The 21,212-nt window shown below is 44.5% G+C and overlaps 1 long non-coding RNA gene across 1 annotated transcript in view; it reads right to left on the reverse strand.

Annotated features, from left to right (window-relative positions):
- Positions 1 to 4,841: 4,841 nt before the first annotated feature.
- The window catches only part of LOC132344882 (uncharacterized), a 55,262-nt gene continuing 38,891 nt past the window's right edge, over positions 4,842 to 21,212 (reverse strand). Inside the window, exons 2-3 of the long non-coding RNA XR_009493939.1 lie at positions 12,837 to 13,006; positions 4,842 to 5,625 (exon numbers count right to left, since the gene is read on the reverse strand). This is a non-coding gene — a long non-coding RNA (uncharacterized lncRNA). The remainder of the gene's footprint in view (positions 5,626 to 12,836; positions 13,007 to 21,212) is intronic.

The following is a 21,212-nucleotide window of genomic DNA, read 5'->3' on the forward strand; positions in this document are numbered from 1 at the left end:
TGGTGGTTCTGCAATTAGGCTTTTGCTGTCACAAAGCCTTTCTGGCATTCCACCACATACTATCTCTTAACACTCTTGTTTCCACACTATTATTTTTCATGTGGGATTTTGGACTGAGCCAAACCTTGCTTATACCACTAGGATTTAACATGCCTCAGGACTATTGGGTTTCTCCTATTTCTTACTGCCTGTTTCAGAAGGCTGGGGATACTGTGAAAAGAATTTAGACATTGAAAGAGGAAACAAATTCTCAATATCAGTCTTAAGAGTACTAATATCTATTTCCCACCAGATGGATGGAATTTCAGGGTCTGGTAACTTTGTGATGTATACATTTGAAATTTATAAAATGTTCCCTTTGTTTCATCTGTTTGAATGAGGGCAGTAATGATATTCCTTCACTGTATATAGTTATTAAGAGTCCTTTGCTTATGTTAAGGGGGCTTATGGAAGGTTTCAGCCAAACACAAAACCACTTATTAGGACAAATAGAGCTTTTAAAAGAATACTATACTCTCATGAATAAACTAGTTTCTGATTGGCTAGAGTTGCAGTTTAGCTTTTATCAGTAATTAACGGCAAGCCATGGAGCAAACTCGTTAGTTGACACCAATTACAATTGGTAATGAGTCCAAGAAAAAAGTTATTTATTTCTAAACTTTTGAAGCATAATTGTTGTGTAAATCAGATAGCGAGCAAATCTTTTCCATACGTGTAGGTTGGTAATTGAGAAATAAAATGGTTACCAAATGTACTCTTTGTCCAGTTTTGTTCTGCAGTCGATCTCTCTTGGGACTCTTTAAAGTGTAAGGAAAAGGTGATGTCAACAGCAACGTACTCTGGGCAAACGGAGCCAGGATTAATTAATAGAGATGAAAGGGAAACACTAGGCCTTTCTTAACCATTGCCTTGCAGTCCTTGCAGTTAGATACTTGCTGCTCCACAGATGACCAAACACTGCACTGAGGATGAGGACAGGGGCTGGAGACTGCCTCTGTTCCAAAGCAAAATAAAATAGGAGAATGGAGAATGAGATTTGTCTCCATCTCATTTCCAGCATGTAGTCTTTAAACTGAGAAACTCTCAAGAGCTTTTCCCTTTGAAGTTTAATATGTAGAGTTTTACATCAATATAACATTTTAAATGTGTTAAACAAATTAGTCTCTGGTTACAAAAGTTTTGAGACATTTGCAAGTTGCTGTTTAACTAAATTTAATATGTGCCGGCAAAGTTGATGGTGCAGTTGTTCATTTAGAAGAATGCACATTTGGAATGATTAATAAATAAACCAGCCTCCCATTGCTTCAACCTCTGTGTTTATTTGAAGGCAATCTACTTTAAAAAGACATTAATATTCTTCAAATTATTATTAGAATAATTGCTTTTACTCCTCTCAGAACACACATTTTTTCTCATTTCCCTTCAGCATAGACAGCTTTTCACTCAGATATAAACTTCCCATTATTATTCCCCACCCCCCAAAAATGAAGAATAGGAATTATACACTTTTCACTAAGGAATAATTAATTTGTCTCAAGTATTAGAACAGAGAATTGTAGAGTGACTTTGAATGGTAGTCTCTGAGGAGTAGCATTGTTTGTTCTCTCCAGTCTTTAATGAGCTTTAGTAAATGGCCAGGAAAAATTACCTTCTTTCTGTAATATGAGAGAGGCAAAGAATGAAGGAAGCTATAGAATCCCTAAGAGAAAAGGGAACACACACACACACACACACACACCTCCTTCACAATAGTATTCAAGTTGGTGTGGAGGACACAGTTCTCCTTTAGACTTATTTGAGGACAAGAGATCTGGTTACTAAGTGCATTAAAACAGAAGCATGTCCCTAATTTGTATTGATTATTTTTATCGCTACCACTGTTGAATCTGCTGAGGAAACCATCATCCTGTAATTCCATGGGGTTGGATATTTGTTACACCTACCATGTTAAATTTCTTTTCCCTTTAATGACTGGAAGAGAATTTGAACTGGAGCCTTAACAGAAATTAGTGGTAAAGGACCTGCCCCTCCCGCATAGATCACTCAACCCCTTGAAAAGAGCCCTCAGATTGTAATGTTCCTACCCTGAAGGAGACTCCCCCAGCCGAATGACTTTTGCAAAGAGCCGAATCGTTTTCCCCGTGTTGCCAGAGAGTCCTGGGCTTGTGCATGGAGCTGCTTGGCCTTGTCTTTGAAAAATGGATCTTTTCAGTCCTAAAGTTTCTCACATCAACAGGAGATATTGCGCATTTAGAGGAGGCCTAGAAAGTGGATTACCCAAAGCCAAAGAGAGTTAAGTTCTTTCTTCCATCCCCTCAGTCTTGCACTAGGGCTTCTAGGGACCATGAGGTAGCATCCTCTGCTTTCTTTGCCTGAGTTCTGAACCAACTGAGAAATAACACACAGGGACAAGGCAGAAAAAGGTCCGAATATCACTCTCAGATTGATGAAGCCAGTATGTGCACGTGTGGCTTTTATCTGTGGGCAAGTAAGCGGGTAAATAGCACGACTAACCTCACTTTCCAGTGTGTGTCCAGCAATGCCAGGCTCTGCAACCCCACTGAATGCAGGGCAGGGAGCGGGACAAAGACTGACGTGGGGGGCTTGCTCCCAAGAGCACGTGGCAGGCATGTCAGAGCTCTCCTTCCTCTTTCTTCCTCTTAACATCTCACATTCCCCTTGTCCAGCACTGAAAGGTAGAGGTGGGGCTCCTTCCAGCCCTGTCCTTCCCTGAGCTCCCTGGATCATGTTTGTTTTCCATTCTTCATCAATAGTTCCAGAGCCTAAGCTTTTTCTAGCAGGACCCTAACTCTCATGTTGACAAGATGGTTCCCACTAAAGCTGAAATGCCTGATAGAAGCTTAATATATTACACGCTGTCAACGAGGGAGAGAAAAATGACCATGGGTTTTGGAGCCAAAGAAACCTGTGTGAATTTCAGTTGTACTTTTTGCTAATTTTGCATCCTTGAGCAATTTCCTTAACCTCTTAGCCCCTCAAGGTCCTCCTCTATAAAATGGGGGCATGCCAAAAGACTCTGCAGGTCACAGTGTGGACACAAGTTTGTCCACTTTGGTACTGGCACATTTAAAGTGTTGTAGGAGAAGGCAGTGGCACCCCGCTCCAGTACTCTTGCCTGAGAAACCCCATGGACGGAGGAGCCTGGTGGGCTGCAGTCCATGGGGTTGCAAAGAGTTGGACACGACTGAGCAACTTCACTTTCACTTTTCACTTTCATGCACTGGAGAAGGAAATGGCAACCCACTCCAGCGTTCTTGCCTGGAGAATCCCAGAGACGGGAGCCTGGTGGGCTGCCATCTATGGGGTCGCACAGAGTTGGACACGACTGAAGTGACTTAGCAGCAGCAGCAGCAGTACTCCAGTACTATACACTTTAGCAGTGGTGGGAACAAACACTGCTCCTCCTCAGAGACTACCATACTTAACCTTCAGTAAATGTGCCCATCCTTCTGCTTATATTCAGATGTAAGGAGGTAGTACCATAGTAACAATAGTTTCTGATTATATAATGCTTAGAGTTTACAAGTGTTTTATTTAAAATATTGCAAGAGGCCTATAAAGCTTGCATAATTCTCATAAAACCTCTCCTAAGACAGCAATTATCTGTTTTGCAGGTGAGGAAACTGAAACTCATAGAATACCAGTGACTTGCACAAGGTCATTTAGCTGGAAATGGATAGAATTCCAGTGTGAATGAGAGTTCTGTCTCCAAATCCTATGTTCTCTCTATTTATCTGCTTAGTTATTAAGAGTCGGTTTTCTGACTGTGAAAAACTAGAGACAGGATCACTTAAATCAGAGGAGGCACACTGGCAGGAACTGAATCCCACTACCAGATGTCTTTTGTTTAGCTGACAGTTTCTTAAAAATTTGAATTTTTTGCTAACATTTAAAAACCAAGTTATTACTTGTAAATATCTGGCTTTACATTTTCTCTTACAAACCGCAAAGACTATAGCCTACAGACCAGTAAGGCGCCCCACCTACTGATTCCGGGTGACCTTGAGAAAGAGACTTCTTTGCCCACCGGTGTGTAAAATGAGTATAGTGACAATACCTACCTCAGAGGGTGGTAGAGAATTAAATAGAACATTTAAAATGTTTAGAACAGTCCCTGGCAGGCAGGTAGATCCCAATCAACTTTAGAGTTGATTTTTCTTCTATTTCCTACTGTCTGTCAGCAAAATGGAGGCTGGGGATTTTCTTGGAAACCTGCAAACTGCTCTTCTATTTGAAGAAGTACAAGATGGAAGTGTTGTTTTAGTCTGACATACAAAGCCAAAGTTGGTTCTTACGCAGAAAGTACAGCTTAACCCGGCATTAATGCCTGAGCCATTCCAGCTGAGGTTCTGAAGAAAAGATTCGTCATGTCTCACATTTATGATATTTAAAGCAAACAAGGGGAAAAGCTAACTCTTGAGCTGGCATTTTATGTAGCTTTACTAGAAGCAAGGAACAAAGAAAGAAATGAAGGGAAGGTGGAAGAACTTTGCACGATTTTGTTTAACCTAAAGAAAGAAGGAAGGGAGGAAGGAAAGAAGAGAGAGGAGAGAAGGGGAGGGGATGGGGGTGGGGAGGGGAGGAGAAGAGAAGAGAAAAGGCAAGGGACAGGCAGAGAAGGTTGCCCTGAATATCAGGGAAGGTGACTTCGCATGCTGCCAGAACACTGTAAATGTGCCAGTGTCCTCTGGTAGCAACTTCTATTTTGCTTTGTTTTGTTTTCAGAAACTTCAAAGTTTCTCCAGGCTTCATCCTCAATTAAAACAAATGTCAGTAACATGCTTGAAGAAAATTTGTTTAGAGATGTGTATACGGTTGAAAATTGCACATTACACATGCCCCATGCATGATTTTCCACTAAATTTTTAACGATGAGCGGAGGTACATGGTTCCAGATAGACGAGTGAATCTGAATGTATATATCTGGTGCTTTGCACGCTGACATAAACACAGCTGCTTTTATACATTTGAGAACATTTGTGTTTATTTGAATGTGTGATGGGGAGGTCATCAAAATGAACGCACTCATTGTGTTTATTTGAATCTCACATCGCTCATAAGAATACATGCCGTGTTTGAACATGCAGTCAAACACCAGCTTCTCTAAAAGGCAAATCAAACCCCAAAAGGCAATTCAGTGCAAAACCCCATTAATGCCGCATTAGAGTTGAAATTCCATTCACATGAAAGCAGGAGAATTTGCAGTTAAAGGTTTTCAACAGCAAACTGAGTTCTACTTGCTGGCGAGGAAGATAAAAAGTATTTTCATTACTTTATCACAGTACATATAATTTGTATTTAGTAATACCAAAAAAGGAAGTAAGGAAGGGAAGAAGGGAGGAAGGGAGGAAGAAAGAAAAGAGACCAAACCCTAGCACTGAAGAATCAGAAGTGTTGCAGATCACTAAGTACCAATATGCTATTATAACATCATTACATAGAACACAGAAGCCTTGTTGCTTTGTATTCGGGGACTGGCTGGGTGAGTGAACTTCGGGTCCTCTCTCAGCAGGACTTGAGGGTGAGGATTTGGGTGATAGTGATGGTGATGCTTTGAATGCACACTTCAGTCTCTCCTTGTAGACACAAGGATGTTCTACTGCCCTTAAAAAAAAAAAAGGCAGATAGCTACAGATGTGGTCCATGAACAGAGGCACACTTGCTTCAGACCTTAAACAGAGGAGATTGTCAAACATCACCATTCATGACACAGTGTTGGCACACTTCCAGAGGAAGAACAGCAGTAAAATTCAGCCCTGATACTTTGAAGCAATGCAGCCTGTAACCTGTGCCCTACACTCAACTGTTAACTCTAGTTACAGGTAAAGCCCCCTCTGTCATGGCACGCTAGCTTTTTAAATCCTTCATCCTCCATATGCCACAATTTAGAGTATTCAGCTTGTCATAAACCGAGGCATCTGCCGTCAGAATCTTCAGTTTTAACTTCACATGGCTCGTTACCTGTGGTCTTCTTTGGAAAAAAAAAATATGAAAAGCAAATAAATAAACAGAAAGGAGGAAAGGAGCGCAAAGCAGCAAGATGAGGTTCCTCTGGAAATTAAATAGCAGATGCAGGCGATTGAACAACAACAAGAAAAAGTGTGTGTTTCTGTTTGGCTTATGAGAGCTGACAAGATTACAGCCGATGGTGGTTTGGCTGGGGAGTAGGAATTTTATTGTACGGTATTAATTAAAGCCGGAGAGAGTGGGGTACCCAGAGGAGGAGGTGAGCTCGTGTTTCCATAGAGCCACAGAACACCAGGGTTTGGCCACCAGGCAAGACTTCAAATACGGGAAAAACTTTCAAAATAAAAGACATTTTTAAAAAATCCTTAAAGGCCCATGTTGTTGTCACAACAGAACATGCTTAGACTAACATAATGTCTCTGCTGATTCTCCTTAGAACAATTACAAAATTCCAAACGGATTAACTCTTTAAATTAGATAAGATCAGATTGATTGAGACCAGAAGCAACATCTCTTTCTCTTTTCCATGGTCACTGACTATAGCTGTGTCTTTATTTTTCTAGCAGGATGCATTTTTGTCTACCTAAAATATTATTACTACCGCACAGTTTGTTACACCATTACTTTTAACACTTTCTGAGAAATGTTTCAGAAATGACAGATGGAAGAGAGGAGAGGAGTTGTTTTAAATCAAGCAATTTTCTGAGTTTTATGTGGAAAACAAGAAAGACTATCTCAAACCTCCCCTTTGATGAGGCCCCAAATATGCAAAGGGCTCAAACCCCATATAGACAAAAGGATTTTTTTCCTGACTTTGGAATGATATCTTGTTACACTAATGGCTCTTGACAGCTATCATAAGACCCTTCATTTACAATCTTCAGAACTAAAGAACTAGACTCTGCCATTTTAAACCTCAGTATCTCCCAATCAGAAACACCTAAAAGTTTGCTTCTCAGGAAGAGACATGGACCAAGACAAGAGAAAACAGAACCTGCTTACGTGAAAAGGGAAGTTTAAAAACTGTATATTTGATATGATCTCATTTTCATTTTGAAAAATTTAGCATCACTGTGTGTGGTTATCAGAAAGGACATACACCAAAGTGTTAATGGGGGATTCTTCTTTTCATTAGCTATATTTAGTACTTTATAACATGAAGAATATTTTAAAAATACTTTTAAATTGTGGAGATTTTCAAAGTCAGTGACACAATACTATTCAGTTCTACTTCTGAAAATAATTCAACCAAGGATACAGTTCACTGATCCTAAAGGTTCTTTAACAGCATATAGAATAAATCTCTTTGAGATCCATACCGTTTTAATTCCTATTTCACAGACAGGACAAATGAGACTCTCAGTGGGGACCCCCTCAGGGTCTCATGATAGTAAATGAAGGAGGCTGTGTTTGAGCCAGGTCCTCTGTCTGCAGACATCACGTCCTCTCCTCTATTTAGAGCAGGACAGACCTGACATTCTATCATTTGTTTAAGCTGCATTCGTCTTTCCAACAGCCCAGCAAGGAAGATGTTACTACTAGCCTTCATGTTAAGCACAAGGAAACAGAAGCTCAGAGAGAGGGATTGACCAAGGTCTTGTGGCTGGAATTTGGCCAACTGGACTTGTCCAGAGCTCTGATTTGGGGGATAGAGTTCATCCTTATGCCCAAATGAGGTGACACATGCAACTTACCCAGAATGTGTCCCATTTGGCCACTGACTGGAGGATCAAGACAATATGGGACTAGCCTCTACCCTACACCTATACTCTTGAATGGGAATGCCTAGATGAGAATTCTGCTTTCACCAGTTATGAACAGGGTGAACTTGGGCAAGCAATTTATACATTCTTTGCCTCAGTTTCTGCATTTATAAAATGGGAATAATAATAGGTCTGTGATCCAGGATTCTTTTGAGGATTAAATGGGTTCAGTTAAGTTCAGTTCAGTGACTCAGTCGTGTCCAACTCTTTGTGACCCCATGAATCACAGCACGCCAGGCCTCCCTGTCCATCACCATCTCCCGGAGTTCACTCAGACTCACATCCATCGAGTCAGTGATGCCATCCAGCCATCTCATCCTCTGTTTACCCCTTCTCCTCCTGCCCCCAACCCCTCCCAGCGTCAGAGTCTTTTCCAATGAGTCAACTCTTCACATGAGGTGGCCAAAGTACTGGAGTTTCAGCTTTAGCATCATTCCCTCCAAAGAAATCCCAGGGCTGATCTCCTTCAGAATGGACTGGTTGGATCTCCTTGCAGTCCAAGGGACTCTCAAGAGTCTTCTCCAACACCACAGTTCAAAAGCATCAATTCTTCAGCACTCAGCCTTCTTCACAGTCCAACTCTCACATCCATACATGACCACAGGAAAAACCATAGCCTTGACTAGATGGACCTTTGTTGGCAAAGTAATGTCTCTGCTTTTAAATATGCTATGTAGTTGGACATAACTTTCCTTCCAAGGAGTAAGCGTCTTTTAATTTCATGGCTGCAGTCACCATCTGCAGTGATTTTGGAGCCCAAGAAAATAAAGTCTGACACTGTTTCCACTGTTTCCCCATCTATTTCCCATGAAGTGATGGGACCAAATGCCATGATCTTCGTTTTCTGAATGTTGAGCTTTAAGCCAACTTTCTCACTCTCCTCTTTCACTTTCATCAAGAGGCTTTTGAGTTCCTCTTCACTTTCTGCTATAAGGGTGGTGTCATCTGCATATCTGAGGTTATTGATATTTCTCCCGGGAATCTTGATTCCAGCTTGTGTTTCTTCCAGCCCAGCGTTTCTCATGATGTACTCTGCATATAAGTTAAACAAGCAGGGTGATAATATACAGCCTTGATGTACTCCTTTTCCTATTTGGAACCAGTCTGTTGTTCCATGTCCAGTTCTAACTGTTGCTTCCTGACCTGCATACAGATTTCTCAAGAGGCAGATCAGGTGTTCTGATATTCCCATCTCTTTCAGAATTTCCCACAGTTTATTGTGATCCACACAGTCAAAGGCTTTGGCATAGTCAATAAAGCAGAAATAGATGTTTTTCTGGAACTGTCTTGCTTTTTCAATGATCCAGCGGATGTTGGCAATTTGATCTCTGGTTCCTCTGCCTTTTATAAAACCAGCTTGAACATCTGGAAGTTCACGGTTCACGTACTGCTGAAGCCTGGCTTGGAGAATTTTGAGCATTACTTTACTAGCATGTGAGATGAGTACAATTGTGTGGCAGTTTGAGCATTCTTTGGCATTGCCTTTCTTTGGGATTGGAATGAAAACTGACCTTTTCCAGTGCTGTGGCCACTGCTGAGTTTTCCAAATTTGCTGGCATATTGAGTGCAGCACTTTCACAGCATCATCTTTCAGGATTTGAAAGAGCTCAGCTGGAATTCCATCACCTCCACTAGCTTTGTTTGTAGTGATGCTTTTTAAGGCCCACTTGACTTCACATTTGAGGATGTCTAGCTCTAGATGAGTGGGTTAATATACATTAAACACTTAAAATAGTTCCTGACCCCTGGTAAATATTGCATGATGTGACTATTATAAGAAGGCAACCTGTGTCACTCACCTTACATAAAAAGAGTTTGTTAATAAATAAAAATACAAACGTTATTAAATTATTGCTTTTTACTGTGGTCAATCAAAGGTTCTGAAGTTGAGGTTCACTCTCTGTTAGAGAGACTACGTTATTAAACAGGTGTTAAAAACAGAGTCATTGGAGACAGTCCGCTGAGTTAATTAGAAGGATTCAAAGAGAATTTTAAAGGGAATAATTTTCTCACTAAATGAAGCAATCTACCTTGATTCCTGTCTCCAAGAACTGCCCCAACTCTCCCTAAATATACCCTCCCAACCTTAAGACACACTGATAAACTGTCCTGGGTAATATGAAAGCTGGACTAACAGAACAATGTGTGGCCTGTCCAAGAATGGGGATACAAAGTCCGCTAGCCAAATATAGGATACTGGGTCTCATCCTTCTGGTTTCAAAAGGTTAAAAAATTCAGGAGTTTGGCTAAAATCATGTGCTCCCCAGCAGTGTGGCAACCCTCTCTCTCTCCCTCACTTTCTCCTTCTCCTTAAATGCTCTCTCTGCTTCCCACAGGGCTTCCAGGCCCAGGGCTAATGCCCAAGACAAGGTGAGCTGGCTCCCTGCCCCACGCTGGGAACAAGCTCACTTTGTCTCTCTGGTCCCCCTGGTTTTGCTCCCTGTGCAATGGATCGACCTGGTAGCATTCAAATAGTAGTTTCCCAAGCAGGACCCCGGGTGCTGAGGGGGGAAGGGGAAGACCCCTGGCCCTCTATAGTCGGAGGGCAGACTCCTAGCCCTCTATAGTCTGGGGGCAGGTAGGAGGGCCCAGTCTTCCATGTGGTCCAGGCCAGCATTCCAGATTCCTCAGACTGCTTTAGAGGCCGTAATGCTGGCTCCTAATAAAGTATAAGTTCCCATTCCATTTGCTCTTTTCCCTCAGTCTCCCTCTCTCCTTGGAGTGAGACTGAATGGCAGACCAGGAAGAATTCCTGGGTCCTTGAATTTAACATCATATTATACCATCCCACTTTCATCCCAACTTTAGACTATGACCTACTGGCACTTTCTGGAGGCCGTGGCTAGCCCAAAGACTTGTTTCTGACCATGGGCACACCAGGCTGGCCACAGGATGCTGGAGGAGACCCTGGTGGCGGCCATGATCTGGGGGTGGCTGTGTTACAGAGTATGAGGTTGGTGGAAGGCTTCCTGAGGAAGCACTTCTGGTAGATTTTCTGTGTCTGTCACCCACCCTGTGACACAACTGGGAGGTTAATGAAAGCTGGGACAGGGCACAGTCTGGAAGATGAATCCTGGGCCCAGGCATGGGCCCCGCTGGTATCTGTCAGCATTAGAGTTGCCTCTTTGAATGTCTGTGTCAGCGATGGGAAACCCAGTTCCTTTTTTTTTTTTAAGTTTACAGAATTATCTTTTCTATTCAAAATGAATACAGCTTTATTGAGTTCCACGGAAACGACAGCTTTACAATCCAGATTATGTGCTAAGAATGTCAATAAAAGTATTGGCAGTGCGTTTAGTGCACACATCTGCATGTGTTTGAGGACAATGTGTCTCTGTTGATATAAAACATGTTCATACCTTCCCATTGTCCTTGGGCTGAGCCCTGAGCCCGTGTCCTGTCTTCCTCTCCAGCCTCTTCTCCACTCTGCTCCTCTCCCCTAGATCAGCATCAGGACTGAATCCGAGATCAGTTCATTCCCTTTGGAGCAGCAGCCAGGGGCCCCCTCTCCATTTCCTGGTGTGCACAGGGCCAGGTTCTCCAACTTAGGCCTCCTGTCCCAAGGTGGACACTCCCCCTTTGCTTGATTGGGCAGGCGAGGGAGTCCTACAGCCGAAAGAGGCCCAGCTGTGGCTGGTTTTCTAGAAGAATGTGCAGCCAGGGGGACATACCTTCTGAGGGCCTTTCTACCACCCCTGTCAGTGGTGATTCAGCAAAGGGCCCCGCTCTGTGTGTTCCCTCAAGTCTCTTTGATCCCTCAAGGCAGCAGTGAGCCCCAGGCTCTGGAAAGACAGGATGGCTGAGCTGCTTGAGAGAAGCCTTTGCACCCGGGGGATCGGCTGGCCGCTCACACCTGGCGCTGTGCCCTGGGCTGTCCTCTTTCACTCCCAGGCCGGCAGGAAGGCAAGAGCTGTCACCTGACAGACTGCCCGAGTTTACAATCCCAGAAACCTCTCTCCAAGATAAGACACCCCAAACCCTCCCTCCCAGGAAGTACAGCCCAGTCAGCGACCCCAGGTTGCCATCTAGGTTCTATTAAAAAAAACAGGCAGGTCCTGGCCCAAAGTCTGTCCCCCACCCCCACCCCCACAACCTTTTCTTTATCCAAACTGGACTTGGGTACCATGAGAAACTCATCTCTGAAAGTCTGAAAATCTAATTTGTGTTCCTCTTGTTAAATGATGGTAACTTAGAACCACTGAATTGGAACTCATTAATGGGGCAGCATTAAGGAGTCACTGCCGCATTCGAAATCCATTTCTAGGGGGAGTCTAAGGACTCTCTCATGGGGTCATTGAAGTCACTACCTTTAGAAAACAAAGTCTTCTATACAATACCTCCAGGTTCCTGCCTGCTTTCTTTCAGGTGTTTAACAGAGGATTATATAAGCTCCAATAACTCAATTAATTAAGAGTAAAATGAAGATGGTAATTCATATTTCTTTGGTCAGTAAAAAATTTAACATTCTCCTAACCCTTTTCAATCTCTTTGTGAATGCTAATAGAAAAATCCTTTGAAAATGGTATTTTGTTAGCAGGGGATATGCCGACCACTCTACAGTGTCTTCCCACAGATCACTGCTCACATCATTCAGATGTTGAAAATTTTAAATGAAATCAATATCAGCCTATTCACGTCAACAGCACTATCCCCCTCCATGTAAAACTATATAGAGAAATTGCAACCCAAGCGACTTACCCAGCTCTCTTTTCATTACAAGTCGCCAATTAAATTATTTCTACAATATTATGTCTGTCCACAGAATGTTATGCAATAATCGGGCACATTACTTCAGTACGAAGAATCCTGGGAAATAAATGAGGGTGGGCAGGAGAGCTTAAGAGATCTAGTAAATTGGGAAGGCATTTACAATAAGTCCAGTCATAATTACACCCAACGTGATGCTTTTATTATCTCTTAAGAAACAGCAACATCTTCATCCTTGTGTTTCCGAATTATTCCCTACTCTAGGAGGGAACATTCCCAGAGAGGTTTCTTGTGAAAGTAGACAATGAAGATTTGGAGGAACTTTGGAGCTGGAGCTTGAGGATCAAGACTGTCTCTTTATTTATTTATTTTACTTACTTCCTTTTAGTTGCACTGGGTCTTCATTGCTGCACACAGCCTTTCTCTAGCTGCAGCGACCAGAGGTGTGGGCATCTCATTGTAGTGGCTTCTCTCGTGGAGCATGGCCTCTATGTGCACAGGCTTCAGGTGTTGCAGCATGTGGGCTCAGTAGTTGCAAGTCACAAGCTCTAGAACACAAGAAAATGTGGAAAACTCAGCAGTGGCCACAGGACTGGAAAAGGTCAGTTTTCATTCCAATCCCAAAGAAAGGCAATGCCAAAGAATGCTCAAGCTACCGCACAAGTGCACTCATCTCACACGCTAGTAAAGTAATGCTCAAAATTCTCCAAGCCAGGCTTCAGCAATATGTGAACTGTGAACTTCCAGATGTTCAAGCTGGTTTTAGAAAAGGCAGAGGAACCAGAGATCAAATTGCCAACATCCGCTGGACCATCGAAAAAGCAAGAGAATTCCAGAAAAACATCTATTTCTGCTTTATTGACTATGCCAAAGCCTTTGACTGTGTGGATCACAATAAACTGTGGAAAATTCTGAAAGAGATTGAAATACCAGACCACCTGACCTGCCTTTTGAGAAATCTGTATGCAGGTCAGGAAGCAACAGTTAGAACTGGACATGGAACAACAGACTGGTTCCAAATAGGAAACGGAGTACATCAAGGCTGTATATTGTCACCCTGCTTATTTAACTTATATGCAGAGTACATCATGAGAAATGCTGGGCTGGATGAAGCACAGCTGTGGAATCAAGATTGCTGGGAGAAATATCAATAACCTCAGATATGCAGATGACACCACCCTTATAGCAGAAAGTGAAGAAGAACTAAAGAGCCTCTTGATGAAAGTGAAAGAGGAGAGTGAGAAAGTTGGCTTAAAGCTCAACATTCAGAAAACTAAGATCATGGCATCTGGTCCCATCACTTCATGGCAAATAGATGTCAACCTAGACAGCATATTAAAAAGCAGAGACATTACTTTGCCAACAAAAGTCCATCTTGTCAAAGCTATGGTTTTTCCAGTAGTCATGTATGGATGTGAGAGCTGAACTATAAAGAAAGCTGAGTGCTGAAGAATTGATGCTTTTGAACTGTGGTGTTGGAGAAGACTCTTGAGAGTCCCTTGGACTGCAAGGAGATCCATCCGGTCCATCCTAAAGGAGATTAGTCCTGGGTGTTCATTGGAAGGACTGATGCTGGAGCTGAAACTCCAATACTTTGGCCTCCTGATGTGAACAGCTGACTCATTTGAGAAAACCCTGATGCTGGGAAAGATTGAGGGCAGGAGGAGAAGGGGATGACTGAGGATGAGATGGTTGGATGGTATCACCGACTCGATGGACATGGGTTTGGGTGAACTCCAGGATTTGGTGATGGACAGGGAGGCCTGGCATGCTGCAGTCCATGGGATAACAAAGAGTCAGACACGACTGAGCAACTGAACTGAACTGAAATGAGAGCACAGGTTCAGTAGCTCAGGCCTAGCCACTCCAAGGAATGTGGAATCCTCCCAGACTAGGGATCGAACTCTGCATTGGCAGGCAGATTCTCTTCCACTGGGCCACCAGGGAAGTCCCAAGACTATCTCTTTTATTGTGGACCAAGTGGATGGGCCTGCCTTTAGAGAAACTGGCTGTGTTTCACTGTTTCTCTGGATTCAGGAACAGCAGCAGGATTGGGAAGCCGAGTTCACTCCCAGCCAAGTGCTCTGTCTTCCCTGATGACATTCCCAGGAGACCCTGTGGTTCCTAAGCAGAGAAAACCAGCATGCTGTGATGAACCTCGGCCCTGAGGTTGGGATCCAGTCAGGATGCAGCGCAGTAGGAAGATGAACGAATGCAATCGATAATTTCAGTCACTGCTTGTCCCTGACAGGAACCAGGGAGGGCAGAGGAGCAGGGTGGGCAGAAAAATCTGCAAGTCCAGCGCAGCGGGGCAGGAGCTCCACCCAACATGGGAAGAAAACAAGGCAGACGCAGGTCAGAAAGAGGCATCTAAATACCTAGAGACTGTCCTCACTCGAGAGAGTCAACTGCAAACTGCAAACAATCTACCATCCTAGGATCTTCTCCTTCTGCAGGGTGTGGAATTGTCAGCCTTTGGTCTGAGGATGGTGATGGGTATGGGTTGGAAGATGCCCCACACTTCCTCACAGAACCTGTGACTCTTGGGAGCCTGTGCTCCCAAGCCTCTGACTTAAAGGCACAATGCACTTGTTGGAAGCCCAATTCAGGTACATCCTCTCCTGTGTGGACACAGCTATATGGGGGCTAAGTTATACGATCTCTTTAGGTATTTTTCTTCCCCTTTTAGAGGCAGGGCTGAATAAGATAACCACTTTGGATGGGATCCTCCCAGAACTGACATTGGAGGGTTCTTTGGGCCACAGTCAGAGCCTGCCTGGTCTTGACCTCTGCTCTTCTGACTGGTCTGGCACTTTGATGGTGAAACTCAGGCACAGATGTTGAGAGTGGCAAAGGCTGCCTCCTTCCACAGGACTGGCTGTCTTTACTGAGTGCGTACCCTGCTGCATCTCCTTTAATCCTTCTGGGAACCTCAGGGAGTGTTACTGTTTATGTCCCCATTTTATAGACAAGGAAAGGGCAGTACAGAGGAGTTAAAGACCTGTCCAGGTCACCAAGCTAGTCCCCAGCAAAGCCAGATCGAAATCTGTGTCTCCATGGCCCTAGAGTCAGAGCTTTTAGCAGCCGGAGTACACTGCCTCTCTCCCCCTCTGTCCTTTAAGTTACACGAGGATTGAATTTCTTCTTTTGCAGGGTAACCATCAACAACTAGCTGGAAATCCAGCAGGGCCTTCCCCACATTTTCTCCAAGCTCAATCAGGAAGCAGAGGGTTTTTGGGGTCCCCCTCATCACTACCCATCTTCTTCTTATGCTTCATCTAGGACTCTCAGCTTCACCCAAATCATTCGCATCCCAGCCTTCCTGGCTAACACAATCCTCTCCCTACACCCCACTCACATCTGCACCCCGGTCAAAGATGCTACTTCCAGGTTCCAGTCCTTCTTGGTCTGTTCTCTGCTATAAAGCTGCCAAACAAGGCATGCCAAGGGGTGCGGGGAATAATGCATAGCACCGTGGATGGTGTGTCTTATGCCATTGTCAGCTTAGAACATTCTGCAAGACAGTGGTTTTGATCTACAATTATAGGTCAGAATTTCCGGGCCTGGGAAGGACATTTGAGGGAGACTTGGGAGAGAAGCAGGTGTGGTACACCTGCCACCATTCCAGTCAATAACGGAGGGTTACTCCATCACCCATGGGACTCACAGGGCCCAGCCTGGAGACGCCAGGGCCTCCTGATCAATGCAAGAATATGGAGGAAGGAGGGCTTCCTTCAGGAAAGCTGCTGGTGGTTTGAGAAGTGGAGGGTAGAGCATAGCAACAGATGAAGCGGGAGGTGGCCTGATTTCTTTCTAGTGCCCATGGTGGGAGTGACCCCAGCCTTCCTGAAAGAGACACTTGGCACATGTAGCATGTAGTGATTGTAGCCCACGTTTCTGCCACATTGTTTTTCAATGAATTCACCAAAAATTTTGAAAGTATTTGTATGCACAAGGTCCCAGTGTTGCATTTGGAGACATGGAGATGAATAAGACACAGTCGCTGACCCTGAGAACCTCGAAGTCTAGTGGGAAAGCCAGACACACACAGAAGTTGCCACAATACTAAGCAAGCAGTGAATACTGCTAAATAGAGACAGAGGGCTGTGGGGTTCGGAGGCCAGCTGATTACACTGCGCGCGCAGAGTTTGCAGAGGAGAGGACCTGAGCTGAGCTCAGGGAATAAGAAATGCAAAAGCCTTGTCTCTCTTTGAACACTTAATGCATATCAATTTTGACAGGCATCACCCAGAAATTCACCACACGGCTGTGGAGGGGGACTGACCTCCATCACCCAGGAGGAAGCTAGGCCTCACGGGATGAGAGCAGCTCAGCTGAGGAGCAGCACAGGCAGGAGGCAAACCCAAGCCTGTGAGTCTCGGAGCAGAGAGAGCCTCACAGGTCAAGAGAAAGGGGTGGCCAAGGGCCGGGGCTGGAAAGCGTGGAGTGGATTTGGAGAGGGGAAGGGGAGCAGGTTGGCTAAGGTTGAGGTCCCGTGGGAGGGGCTTGGGGTGGGATTGGGAGGTGGGAGACATGGAGAGGGCAAGACGGTGTCACCTGGGGGCCACAGCAGGTTCTCCGCAGTCCCCTGCCTGGGCTTATGCTCTGTTTCTGCCACCTACAAGCTATGGAACTGCAAGTAAGTTGCTTAGCTTTTCTGTGCCTCAGTTTCATCGTTTATTAAAGGGGGATAAGGGCACCCCCTCATAGACTTGCTGTGAGAATAAATGAGCTAACACACGTATTATCACAGAACAGTGCTGGGGGCTTATGGATGCTCTATGCCCTTCTCCTCCTCTTCCCCAGGTCCTCCTTCTTATTGAAAGAGGCAGTGCATAGACTTAGTTTAGAGCATGCATTTTGGAGCCAGGTGGCCTAGTTCAAGCCATGGCTCTGCCACTCAGTCGCTGTGTGACCTTGGTCAATTTACATCACATTCCTGTGCCTCAGTTTACTCATCTATAAAACAGGGCAAACAGGGCCTGTCTTACAGGGTGTCACCAGTGCTCAAGGAGACTCTGTTTCCCAAAACAGGAAGTCTGGCTCCACACACAAAGCTATTTCCTAAGTCATATTCTCACTCTACTGTTGCTGGTTATGGGCTAAAAAGTTTCTTTACAACCAGTTGTACAAGCGTCCTCCTGGGAAATTCAATAAAAAAAGGTCAGCAAAAGAACTGTAAATTCTTAATTGTAGGGGGTTAATAGGGCTTTATTATGGTAAATTTACCTCACACATGATTTAATAGGTCAAAACTACAGTTTGTAATTAAAAACCTAAGAAATCATGCATGCTGAGGCTTATAACACACAAATTTTAGCCTGAGACGACTAACTCAGGAAACCATAAAAGACAAAGCAGTGTATATAAATCACGGAAGGGGGTGAGGTTTCAGGAGGCAGGTAGATCTATTTGGGGACTTTTTTCAGGCCCCTCAGTATAGGTTCTCAAATCCTTGACACTTGAACTGTTAACCAACTCCAAACAGAAAATCAGCACACAGACCAGAGGCCCTGCTGCCGTTGACGCCCAGCCTCAGCTTTCGTATCGTCTCCCGCTGTCCCGCTGAGAGTCACTCAAGCAAAGTTTTCAGAACGGAAGCCAACCCTCTATGCTTTCGTTTGACCCTGCAGACCTGCCATGAATGTGATGGATCCTTTCCAGTTAAGTGGGAAGGAAAAACCGTGGTGAAGTTCTGGAAGTTTCTCAAGGTTAACAGCATAGTTCTATCAGAGGACAGCATTGTTTAGTGGTTAGGTGGACAGATAGACTCCACTGGAGGCTGACCCACCACTCAGTGGGACCTGGAGCAGATGCTATCAGCTAGCATGCACAAGTTTCCTCTTTTATAAAATGAAAGCAATGATAGTCTCGACCTCTTAGAGTTGTTTTGAGGACTACGTAACACTGTAAGGGGCTTTCCTGGTGACTCAGATGGCAAGGAATCTGTCTGCAATGCAGGGGACCTGGGTTCGATCCCCAGGTTGGGAAGATCCCCTGGAGAAAGGAATGGCTACCTACTCCAGTATTCTTGCCTGGAGAATTCCAGGGACAGAGGAGCCTGGCAGGCAATGTCTGCTGCTGCTGCTAAGTCACTTCAGTCATGCCCGACTTTGTGCAACCCATAGACAGCAGCCCACCAGGCTCCCCCATTCCTGGGATCCTCCAGGCAGGAGTACTGGAGTGGCTTGCCATTGCCTTCTCTGAGGCAATGTCTATCGGGTCACAAAGAGTCAGATATAACTGAGTGACTAACACTTTCCCTTTTTAACACTGTATAGTACCGTGCCTTCGGAGAAGGCAATGGCACCCCACTCCAGTACTCTTGCCTGGATAATCCCATGGATGGAGGAGCCTGGTAGGCTGTAGTCCATGGGGTCGCTAAGAGTCAGACACAACTGAGCGACTGCACTTTCACTTTTCACTTTCATGCATTGGAGAAGGAAATGGCAACCCACTCCAGTGTTCTTGCCTGGAGAATCCCAGGGATGGCGGAGCCTGGTGGGCTGCCATCTATGGGGTCGCACAAAGTCAGACACGACTGATGTGACTTAGCAGCAGCAGCAGTACCGTGCCTGGCACACAGTAGGCACTTAGTATTTATTATTATTATCACTTTACTTAAGCCAAAGGGTTAGGAAGAAGGAGGGATGGAGAAGGGGAAACATTAAAACCTGTATCATTTTGCCTTATCCTGAATCAAGAGGTGTTTCCTTTTCTGAAAAGAGATGCCTTCCTGAGTTAGAAAGCAATAATTACAAAATTCAACACGTTTTCTAATAGGTTTTGCTCTTTGGCAGGAAGGTTTAAATTTCACTTAATATCATGCCTGACATTTCCCTTCAAAGGGAAGGAAAATTGGAAAAAGTTGGTGCCGAAGTTATTTTTGGAAAGAAAAACCAAACAAAGAGTTAATTTATTTGAAAGCTTTGGTTGTAAAACACCTACAAGTTGAAGTTCTGTTTGTTTTAATTTTAAGTCACATTTAGAAGCAGATATTTATATGTGTATGTGTATTTACATTTTACGTATGTATACATATCTGGTTTGATGTCATAGAGTTTACAGTTCTTTATTCTTATGTGAACAAGAGAACACCCCTCACAATATAACTGCCTTGGGGTCTAGGACATGAAAGGGCCCCCCAGGTGGCGCAAGTGGTAAAGAACCAGCCTGCCAATGGAGACATAAGAAACACAGGTTCGATCCCTGGGTTGGGAAGATCTCCTGGAGGAGGGCATGGCAAGCCACTCCAGTATTCCTGCCTGGAGAAGCCCATGGACAGACAGAGCCTGGCAGGCTATAGTCCATGGGGTTGCAAAGAGCTGGACACAACTGAAGCTACTTGGCATGTGCTAGGATGTGAAGCCCCCGTGCAGCCCTGGGAAAGCCTTCTCTACTGTGGCGGGGGGCGGGGAACGCTGAGGGTAAATAGGTCTCCATTTGTTTGACAAGGCTTCCAGCTTGGGTGTCGCTTACTGGAGCATTGCTATCCCTCCTTCCCAAACCCTACCCCTGCTCCCCACTTCCTTCTGGCCCCCAGAAGAAGAGGCTGAAGCCAGGCCCCTCACAGTGACCTTTCATCCACGGCTCTCATCTCCTGAGCTGGGCTCCTGCCTGCCCTCAGGAGGGTAGCTGTTCTGCTGCCTCTGTTTCCTGTGGGAAGGTATCTAGGGGTGTCCTCCTTTCTCTTCCGCTTCCTGGTTGGTGAGGAGCAGAATGTCCAGGTCTTGGTTGGGAAGATAGCTCTTCTCTGTGTTGCCAGCAGCACACGTTGTAACAGTTAGTATCTTCCACTTCAAATTCAAACAGATGGTGTGTGTGTGTGTGTGTTTTAACCTCCTGGCCAATCTGTAAGTAGTTATGTGAGACTGGCCAAATGGGCTCTAATCATGGCCCGGGTTTTGGGGTCTCCCACTCAGGACTTAAGAAAATCAGATTCACTAATAAGTCAGGAGACTCAGAAGGCTAAAACTTAGAAGAAGAAAAAAAAGAATTTGAAGCTGAATGGGCTTCCTGCAGCAAGCAGTGTCTTTGCTAAATAAATGCGAGCACTCCTTTTTCCTCATGAAGGGTGGGAAAACGTTTACAAGAAAAGAGTGAGAGGAGAGTCATTGTCCTTAGATCCTTCCATGAGGAATTCTGTGCACAGTGAAAGCTTCTATTTAAAATTCAGGCCCGAGCCCCATACAGGTGTTTCTCTCAGAACTGAGTCTCTCGTGGCTCCACTTCCCCAACCCCCACCCCCATCCCCACCCCTGCCGGAAACATGCTCCCCTCCCGGCCTTGAACATTCTCTGGGGCTTGGATTGGAATCTGGCTACTCTTTGGCATTGCCTAATTACATTGGTCAAGGCCTGTGTTCTTGACAAAGAAAACATTCCTCTAACTCAACCTGAGTAATCCTTAATGAGTCCTTGTATCTTGTGATAAATTTCATAATTATTCAGCCCCTACCACTAACACCGAAATTCATCAGTCAAAGCAAATTAGCCGAGATTCATTAGAATAAGACATCTAGTAGGCACATGTACTTTATTAGCCTCTTACACCAATAGTTTTAATTAGGTACATATTTCACAGCTCTCGAGCTACTCCAGTGAAGGGCTGCCTTTATCTCTTTTATTTACAGTAACAAGCTATCAAACAAACACCACCATAATTAAACTTGGATATAAAAAAACTTGGTTTATTAATGGCAGCCTATTCGAGCCTTGGATTTCTGAAACCTGTACAAAACAGATATTTTTATTA

This window comes from Bos taurus, chromosome 3 (assembly GCF_002263795.3).
Source record: "Bos taurus isolate L1 Dominette 01449 registration number 42190680 breed Hereford chromosome 3, ARS-UCD2.0, whole genome shotgun sequence".
Lineage (NCBI taxonomy): Eukaryota > Metazoa > Chordata > Mammalia > Artiodactyla > Bovidae > Bos > Bos taurus.